The sequence below is a fragment of the Eleutherodactylus coqui genome, chromosome 4 (assembly GCF_035609145.1).
Source record: "Eleutherodactylus coqui strain aEleCoq1 chromosome 4, aEleCoq1.hap1, whole genome shotgun sequence".
NCBI lineage: Eukaryota > Metazoa > Chordata > Amphibia > Anura > Eleutherodactylidae > Eleutherodactylus > Eleutherodactylus coqui.
This window is the reverse complement of record NC_089840.1, coordinates 85,794,433-85,803,089: the sequence shown is the minus strand read 5'-3', so window position 1 is coordinate 85,803,089 and position 8,657 is coordinate 85,794,433.

Here is an 8,657-nt window from a genome sequence, read left to right as displayed (position 1 = left end):
GACAGATGGAGGAAGTTCGCCCATTGGCTCTCCACAATGCAATGCCAGGGGGAGCCAATACTTTAGTATGGCAGCCTAGGATCTAACAAAGACTTACAGGTCTACCATAAACCTTTGCATATTAGGTACAATGTTGAAGAGAAAAAAAAAGCACAAAAAATGAAGAACTGGATATTTGCATAAAAAAAGGTTGTGTACTCAAATCTAGTAATAGTAAAGACTTCATGTCCTGTTAAAAAAAAAAAAAAAAAAAAAAAGTTCCAACCGGTTTCTTTTTGCAGAAAAATCAGTTGGGGTAAGTCCAAACATTGCAGAGAAATTCTGTGTTTAAAAACTGCACCAAAATCCGTGCCTAAAATCTGATGCAGATTTTGACACAGAATTTACTCACTGCATTGCAATGAATGAATGAATGAATTCATTCCATAAGGAAAATCCATGCCATTTCAACAAATAGAGCATGCTGTGGACTTCAAATCTGCAGCATGACACTTATCCACGGCATATATTTCTCCCATTATACCAATGACCACATCCATGAGAGAGATTGCCTCCCATCTGTACAGCAAAATGGAACCTCCTAGATCGCCTTGGATGAGGTATTGGATTCCAACTTTGCTTTAATCATGCAAGAATGCAAAAGAATAGGGATGGCTCTTTATAGGCTGAACATCCAGACCCAGGACCTGATGACAACACAGTGGTCTGAAGGAATGAGGGTTTTTTCCCCATTAGTTCCTGAGCTTTGGCTCTATAGTCTTTAAGATTTGGGCTGTAGCCTTGTACCTCTTCTTGAAATAGAGCCAGCAGAGCTCAGTTGTTGCTCCCAGTTGTAAGTCGCTAGATGGGGAGTTCAGCACACAAGGTCTGGTAGGACCATCATGAAGTCAGTCTATACTGCTAGCTTGGAGCTATTAGATGGGCCCAGGGTGTGGATAAATCGGTGTGATCCCAGTCAAAGTGGAGTTGTAATATCCACTTTGGTCTGTGTGTTGTTCTACACCTCAAGTCTTCAGTACTAAAGTTGGTGGAGAGAATAAAGCCACGATTTCCTCACTTAGTTATGTTACATATCCAATACCTTTTGGAAGTCTAAAATAAGACTGTTCTGATGATTACGTAAGAACAAGATAATAACACGACTTACAATTTTAGATAGTATGCAGGGTACCTTTAGTAAGAGGTTAAAGTTGATATACGGAACCGAATGGCGTTGGGCTTGCTCCATTGACTATAATGGGGTCTGCCCGTTTTCTGCCCAGCTGCCTGGTTTTTGGCCGGAAGGAAAAGCGCTGTAGGCGGTGCTTTTTTTTTTTTTTTTCTTCTTCTTCCGGCATTGGCAGTCGGAACTACCACTGAACCTCCAACTGGAGGTTAAGGTCCAGATGTGAAACCGCCATGACCTTTATAATAAATAAATGAAAATAGGACTGAGCAGATAAACAAACACAATGCACACCAGCTGTAATGTTGCGTTAAGACATAGTTTCATAGAAATGTAGAGTTGAAAGGGACCTCCAGGGTCTTCAGGCTCAACCCCCTGTTCAATGCAGGATTTACTAAATCATCCCAGACAGATGTCTGTTCAACCTTTGTTTGAAAGCTTCCAGTGAAGGAGAACTTGTCACCTTCCGTGGTAACCTGTTCCACTCATTGATCACCCTCACTGTCTAATATCTAATCTATGTCTTCTCCTTTTCAGTTTCATTCCATTGCTTCTAGTCTTTCCCTGTACAAATGAGAATAGGGCTGATCCCTCTGCACTTTGACAGCCCTTCAAATATTTGTAGACCGCTATTAAAGGGGTTGTCCCGCGCCGAAACGGGCTTTTTTTTTTAACACCCCCCCCCCCCCCCCCCCCCCGGTCGGCGCGAGACAACCCCAATGCAGGGAGGTAAAGAAAGCTTACCGGAGCGCTTACCTTAATCCCCGCGCTCCGGTGACTTCAATACTTACCGCTGAAGATGGCCGCCGGGATCCTCTGTCTCCGTGGACCGGAGCTCTTCTGTGCGGTCCATTGCCGATTCCAGCCTCCTGATTGGCTGGAATCGGCACGTGACGGGGCGGAGCTACACGGAGCCTGCATTCTGCACGAGCGGCTCCATAGAAGACTGCAGAAGACCCGGACTGCGCAAGCGCGGCTAATTTGGCCATCGGAGGGCGAAAATTAGTCGGCTCCATGGGAACGAGGACGCTAGCAACGGAGCAGGTAAGTAAAAAACTTTTTATAACTTCTGTATGGCTCATAATTAATGCACAATGTATATTACAAAGTGTATTATTATGGCCATACAGAAGTGTATAGACCCACTTGCTGCCGTGGGACAACCCCTTTAAGTCTCTTCTCAGGCTTTTTTGTGAGCTAAACATTCCCAGATTATTTACCCGTTCCTCATACCACATGATTTGCAGACCACTAACCATCTTGGTAACTTCACTGAACTTGCTCCAGTTTGTCTATTTTAAATCTGGGTGCCCAGACTAATTAGTTGCAACAGATTTAATGGGTACTATGGACTTAAGAGATAAAACACACATGGAGGCCAATATGTTTGTTGAAATGTTTATTGAAATTCTATGTTAAACTTTGTTTAATTTCTGTTAACAAGAGGAAGAAGGAAAAGAAAAGAGGAAATTCTGTAATTTTTTTTTACCCTATAGTCCTATTTCGTCTAGTTCCTTTATATACAAAAAAGAAGAATGTAAAACTTATACACAATTATGTTCCTTAGGTATTAGTGTATCTTGACGCCACCGGAAGCTAGGGGTTTGACAGGAGGAACGCCCCTCTCACACCCCTAGCTACCGATAGGGTCAAGCTGCACACTGGATTGATTAGTGGCAGCGTTGCAGGCTTAGTCTGAAGTTTCTTTCGCTTCTTAGCCTTACACAAATACCTGTAAATGCTGCCATTTTACCGCTGTAACATGGCAGCATTTACATGTAATGAAGTAAGGGTAAGAAGCCAAGGAACCGTCTGACTAACCTTCCAGGGCAGCCACAATTCAATCCAGCTGCTGTAGCGTGTGTGCTCCCTCTGTCCCAAGATTTCAGCTTTGCTTACCACCCACCCGCCACCTCCTTGCCGTCAGCCGCCTAACGCCTCCGTCCTGCCCGTTGGCTGCATGCTCTGTCGCGCCGCACACCTCTGTGTGTTCTGTGACAGCGGACGCCTGTGTGTCATCCCTGACTGCCGATCCTCTGCTGACAACTGAGAAGGAAAGTGCTGTCGCTCTGCGCCGCCGCCGGGGAACACATTTGCATCTCAGCCTGTTGGGATGCAGCGGCGGCACCTGCTGTATGCCTTGTCTAAATCAGTTTAGTGGCCTTGCAGGACCAGAAGGTGAAGAAGCACTCCAGCCAATCAGGTAGAGGGGGCATCAACCCCCTTTCAATCTTGACTCCAGCAGGAATTCCTGGTGGCGTCAAGATACACTAATACCTGTTCCTTTGTACTAAAATCTGGGTGCCCAGAACTGGACACAGTATTCTAGATGAGGTCTGACGATGGAAGAGTAGAGGGGAATAATTGCCTCACTTGATCTAGACTCTATGCTTCTCTTAATACATCCCAGAATTGTGTCTGCATTTTTTGCTGGTGCATCACATTGTTGACTTGTGTTCAGTCTGTGACCTATTAGTATACCCAACTCTTTTTCCTCCCATTCTGTATGTGCTTTTTTTATTTTTCTTGCCCAGATGTAGGACTTTGTTTTTCTCCTTGTTAAATACCATTCTGCTGGTCACCGCCCACTGTTCAAGCTTTTCTAGATCCTTTTTGAATCCTCTCTATCTTCCCTAGTGTTAGCTATCCCTCCTTGCTTTGTGTCATCAGCAAATTTGATCAGTTTTCCCTCCAATTGTCTCTTCCAGGTCATTTATAAAAATGTTGAACACTATTGAGCAATAATCGTCCCGTGTAAATGCAAAAAAAGTTTACTATTCCTTAACCTATAGTTAGAGCTGACTTTCAGTAAGCACAAAAATCATTGCTGGATCGCTGGCTTCTCGCTGTGTGTAAATGCTCCCCACTCAGCGTTTTACATAAAAGGTGAATTGCTGAGCGAGTAGTCCATGATTCTGCGGTGAAGTCTACCTGTCTAAAGGCTCTGCAAGAATGCTTTTGACTTTAGTGGTGACATCAGCGCTCGTGCAGTCATTTAGATGATGACTCCTCTTGTCTAAGTGGGCAATTACACAGTATTGTTAAGTGTTAGGCTGCATTTACACGAACGTATATCTCAGAACTTAGCCCCGCCTCCTTTCATTGCAAATAGTGCGCAGAGGAGGCAGAGGGGGCGGGAGCTCAGTTCCTGCTCCTGGCTCTTCCATCCTGCCCCCCCTGCAGATGAGGACGACGTATATCGGCTCGGCGTGAAAACCGAGCCGTTATACGTTCGTGTAAATGCAGCCTTAGGCAAACAAAACCCCACCCAAGGGAGTGTGTAGTACAGATACCTTAACTACACACACAATGCCAATAATCATTAGTCAAACAACCTCCTCCCCCTCTTAAGCCCCATTTACATGAAACGACTATATTTAGGAGTTATTCAAAACCCTGTGCTCCCGCTGGAGTTTGAACGACTGCCTGCTTAAAAAGAATGGAGGCGGGTGGGGGAAGAACGCTGCCCAGCCGACCCACCTCAATGCTGGCAACTCTTTCAGCGATGCTCGCTCCTGTGTAACGGCATAGAAGCGAGCTTCACTGGGACTCGCTGTTGGGCATCATTTGCTCGACAGTTTGTCTCGTGGAAATGGGTCTTCAGTGAGTAGTTTTGTAGCAAGGTGAAAGCTCCCATCTACTAGAGCTTTTACTTGACTTACTGCACTTGATAACAGTATTGTGTAATGTCCCATATAGACAGGATGACAGTCACCACTTGGTTGTTGGTGCTCCTGTAGAGCATTTAGCCAGGCAGACCCCCTCCGGCTTCTGAATGTTTACAGTCAGCGATGCAAAGTGACCAGCGAACTGTAAACGAATACTACATGATGGCTGTGAATTTAGACAGGTTATAGCGCTATATTCGTTCCACGTAATGAGTTTTGCGTGATTGTTCTCTGTAATTGACTCTTTACAGTTACCAGTGTGCATTTTTGTGTTTATTTGCCGAGTCCCTCTCTCTTAATATATTTATAAGTACAATTTGAAAGATTAATTTCAATACGTTGGAGTATTTTGTTTTAATGTACAAGGTAAAAAAAAATGGATTTGCCCAGCTAAACAAAATGATTCATTTAAAAGCCAATCCGCATAATGCCACAATAGCCAATGGGTTTTTCTAATTAAAAACCGCCCACCTAGAGATTCTTTTTAAAGGCCAATCAACATACTTACACATTACCAGTGTTTTATTCTTGGTATATACACACACACCTACCTGAGCAAACACTTGTCCGCTTATTTTTACGTACAAACGGCCATGCAAACGAAGGAAAGGGCGAAAATTTCTATTATATTTACAAGTAAACACTCAGTTTGAAAGCAAAAAAGTTGTTTGTTCAAACGTTGATCATTGTGTGTAAAGGGGTCTTTTAGAGAGTTATTCCAAGTACAATGTGTTTTACAGGTTTATTGTGTAAATGTTGTGTTCCTTTCTTTAAATCATACTTCCCTGTTTTCGTTAACATTTTAAGAACAAGAAAGATGATTCCATAGTCTGGGTGGCTGTAAATAGGAAAGCAACAGGTTCGAAAATGGCAAGATGGATACGAAGGACAAACAAGTTGGCAGTTATCTCTTAAAAGGGTTATTCAGAGGTCCGTATATTGGCCGGGTTTTCACGCCTGGCCGATAACCTCTGTCTCTCTCTGTGGGGGAGAGGGGGGGGGGGGGGGGGAGGCGGGACAGGCTGGGAGCAAAGCAGTGAAAACTGGCCCCCTTTCCATTTCTCGCCACAATTTGCAGCTTGGCTCAGCCCCCGTCCCTCCCATTGCAAACAGTAAAGAAAGGATGGGAGGTCATTGCACTACTCCCGACCCATCCTGTCTCCTCCCCCTGCAGAGAGAGACAGTGTATATCAGCCGGGTGTGAAAACCTGGCCGATATACAGAGGTCTGAATAAGCCCTAAGGCTGATTTTAGACAACGATTTTCGCTCAAAGCCGTCTTTTGAGCAATAGTCGTTGTCTAACAGCACTGACCTCATGCAGTTTTGATTAAGGAATCGCTGATCGTTCTCTCAGCATGCTGAAAGAGAACGATGAGCCTTATCAAAAATCTACAGTGGGTTACAGCTAATACTATTTCAGCTATATCCCACTGCCTGAACACGGGCGAGGTAGGAAGTACACAGCGCTCTAGTTGTGTTCTCCATACCCTGCTCGGAGCGCTCTGCTGTATAATAGTCGGGTGCTCTGAGCAGAGAACAGCTGGATGCAGAAGACAAGCAGACCCACTTGTCTTCTGCATCCCCTGCTCGGAGCGCTCAGCTTTGCTTAAAAAACAGCAGGAATTTTTCTCGGTAGACTTCCACAAAGTTTTAACTTCGAAACATCTTGATCGTTATCACCTGTTTGTTCATAAACCTGACTATATTCCTACAAAATCCCTGACATAGAAGTGTACCTAGAAAAAATTTGTTAAATGACAAAAATAAACTATTAACACATATTTTGAAAGCATTTTTTATTTGCAGCATTTTCCATGCCTGCCTAGAACTATTGCACAGTACTATATATACAGCATAAATCAAAAGTGAGTCAGTTTATCAGACATTTATTTATATAAACTAATATACCTTGCTTACTATACCAATACTTTTTAATACCACTTATCAATACTATTCAAAATAGGGAATGGCATATTACTTAACTAATAAGCTGCAATAATTATTACATTCCGCTATATATATATATTATTCCTAATCTATTTGTTTCTACAACACTTTTTATATTGACATTTTTGTTACATTCTGTAGGGAGTGTTTCAATTTCCCTTGGTATGAAAAGGATACAAATAAACAATGGCACATCGCTTGTGCACTGCAGATGAGGCGTATGCTCTATTATGTTTTGACAGTGAAAAGAATATTTTAACACTAACTTTTAACTTTAGAAAATAAACAGTATAAACTTTAAAAACAAAGTAATAACTGTATAAAAAATGCGAACACCTCTTTCACACGGGCAACAGTGATCTCGGTGCTGCGATATCGCAGCTTTGTACACATGATTTTGTAGCATCCGTAACGCTTTTTCTTGTTAAAAAAAAACTCACATTGTGTCAGGGCTACCCCCAATTTTCTCGCTTGAATTTATAACGAGAAAGGTAACAGGACTTTGTAATGCTAAAATCGCTTTGCACAGAATTCGCAAGTTGGTGCTATGCGATAAACAAAGAGGCTCCATAAGGAAACCTGGGCTACAAAACGTCGCAAATCGTGGCAGTAGGAAGCATGCTGCGATTTGTATTTTATTTTTTTTCGTAGCCACATAGCAGCAGACAAAGCAAAGCTAACGGAAAGGAACCCATTGGAAAGTATGGGCTTCACATACATGTGTTCTGTAGCACTGTCTCATTGCTACAAAACTGTGTGATTTTGTAGCCTCAGTAAAAGCAGCCAGAAGGGAAAAAAGAGTTTGTGAAACTTGGGGTAAACTATTAGAAAAGAGGCTAGACCAGTGACAGTTTGTGTGGGAGGAATAAGGGTAGGCTTGGTAAGTGGAAACTAATGACCCTGAAAATGCTCATGCCTTGCATATAGTGGTGGAATACCTATCCCCACACATGGTAGGTACATGCTTGAAAGTGGGAAACCCCAATTAGCATTGCATTGGCACTGGTGACACATTCTGTTGCTTTGGTGCCAGGAAGAGCATCATCGATCCAAGGCATCAAAACATTCAAGTAGGCATTAGAATAATTATAGCCAACTGTGTATTCTTTGGGGATTTGCTAAAAATGTGGTAGTATGAGTCTCCTCCTTTTGCTAAGTGGCCAGAAAATCCAACACCCAGCTATCTACCTCTGCTGCCGACAAACACATGCCCCCGTGTTTTTCTTTTGGTTGATGACAGGTTCCCCCTTTCCCCTTCCTGATGTGCACAGTATGTGCACAGCATATGTCGGGTGTCTGCTATAAAGTGGGCTGCAAAGCTGAGGCCGCAGTGTACACGGCAGATGTCAGCTATCTTTGACAGCTGACACCCACTCCCAAAAGCCTTGGTTGGACATACCATTGGTCATGACTGCTAACTAGGGATGAGCGAGCATACTCGGAAAAGCACTACTTGCTCGAGTAATTTGCTTTATCCGAGTATCACTGTGCTCGGGTCTGAAGATTCGGGTGCCGCTGCGGCTGACAGGTGAGTCGCAGGGGAGAGCGGGCGGGAGAGAGGGAGAGAAAGATCTTACCTCCGTTCCTCCCCGCTCTCCCCTACAGCTCCCCGCTCCGTGCCGGCACCCGAATCTTCAGACCCGAGCACAGCGATACTCGGATAAAGCAAATTACTCGAGCGAGTAGTGCTTTTCCGAGTACGCTCGCTCATCCCTACTGCTAACCCTTTACAATACACGATGAATTTGTATAGCTGCATTTAAATAAAGCCATTGGAATTCTTGGGCTATCAACAGTCCCTTCGCAATGAGATGGCTAAGTAACGTCTAGGGGTCGTGAAATTCATGATGCATACTATATTCTATTCAGCTCACAT